The 1,717-nt window shown below is 41.7% G+C and overlaps 1 pseudogene; it reads left to right on the plus strand.

The window, feature by feature from the left end:
- The first annotated feature begins 1,219 nt into the window (after window positions 1-1,219).
- On the plus strand, window positions 1,220-1,414 carry LOC136163098 (H/ACA ribonucleoprotein complex subunit 3 pseudogene; annotated as a pseudogene).
- Window positions 1,415-1,717: the final 303 nt, after the last annotated feature.

The raw sequence follows: 1,717 nt of genomic DNA on the forward strand, positions 1-1,717 counted from the left end.
CCTGTGATATTAGTATTCTTATCACCCTTATCTTATACATAAAGAAACTGAGGCTTACAGACTAATTTGCTATTTTTCCCATTGTCAATTTAGTTAGCAAAGAATAAATATTTGAAACCCAGGTCTAGTGTACCAACAGCATTATTTTTACTTACTTAATTACTTTATTTATTTTTGTTTGTTATTTTTGGTTATGCCATGGGATCTTAGTTCCCCAACTAGGGATCAAACCTGCGCCCTCAGCAGCGAAAGTGTGGCATCCTTCCGCCAGGGAGTTTCCTAACAGCATTATTTCTTTTTTGAATTTTTAATTTTTTTAAAACTTTTAATTTTGTATTGGGTTATAGCCAATTAGCAATGCCATGATGGTTTCAGGTGAGCAGCAAAGGGACTCAGCCATGCATATACTTGTGACCATTCTCCCCCAACCTAGACAGCATGTTAAAAAGTAGAGACTTCACTTTGTCAACAAAGGTCCGTCTAGTCAAGGCTATGGTTTTTCCAGTAGTCATGTATGGATGTAAGAGTTGGGCTATAAAGAAAGCTGAGAGCCAAACAATTGATGCTTTTGAACTGTGGTGTTGGAGAAGACTCTTGAGAGTCCCTTGGCCTGCAAGGACATCCACCCAGTCCATCGTAAAGGAGATCAGTCCTGGGTGTTCATTGGAAGGACTGATGCTGAAGCTGAAACTCCAATACTTTGGCCACCTGATGCGAAGAGCTGACTCATTTGAAAAGACCCTGATGCTGGGAAAGATTGAGGGCAGGAGGAGAAGGGGATGACAGAGGATTAGATGGTTGGATGGCATCACCGACTCAGTAGACATAGGTTTGGGTGGACTCTGTGAGTTGGTGATGGACAGGGAGGCCTGGTGTGCTTTGGTCCATGGGGTCGCAAAGAGTTGGACACAACTGAGTGACTGAACTGAACTAAACTGATTCTCCCCCAAACTCCCCTCCCACCCAGACTGCCATATAACATTGAGCAGGGTTCTGTGAGCTGTACAGTAGAACAGCATTATTTTTTTAATTAAAGTATGTATATTATTTTTTCAGGATAATGCTACTACACACTTAATAGACTACATACAGTGCAAACATAATTTTTATATGCACTGGGAAACCAAAAAAATCTGTGTGACTTGCTTTATTAAGATACTGGCTTTATGAGTTAGAGGTAGCTGCAGAGGGAATTGAAAACTTAGGCTTTGCTGTGGTCATGTTTCTTCAGTATTACTACAGTGGGCAGGGAGACCAGGTCTACACGCTGAAGAAGCCTGACTCTATGGGACAACAGACCCACTGGGCCTATACCGCTCAATTCTCCCTGGACGACAAATACGCTCAAGATGAAATTACCATCAAGAAATGCTTCAAGGTGTTCATGACCCAGCAACCTCGGCCCGTCCTCTGAGGATCTCTTAAAATCTCATATCCCTTCTGCTGCCTGCTAGCCCCAGGAGACTTTCTGAAACCATGCTCTTCAATCTGTGAGCCTTGAAGTCTTGCTACAACTCTTGCTTCTTGAATCCGGTCTCATCCTTTCCTTTGATCATGCTTGTTGTGAAGCAATTATGGTAGCATCCTCTTTAAAGGGAAGATGTTTGAATCATCTTTTCATACTCTGAATCACTGCTAGGTTATTAAAATGATTTGAAAGAGAAAAAAAAAGATACTGGCTTTATTATAGTGGCCTGGAACTGAACTCACATCTCAG

Source organism: Muntiacus reevesi, chromosome 3 (genome assembly GCF_963930625.1).
Source record: "Muntiacus reevesi chromosome 3, mMunRee1.1, whole genome shotgun sequence".
NCBI classification, from domain to species: domain Eukaryota; kingdom Metazoa; phylum Chordata; class Mammalia; order Artiodactyla; family Cervidae; genus Muntiacus; species Muntiacus reevesi.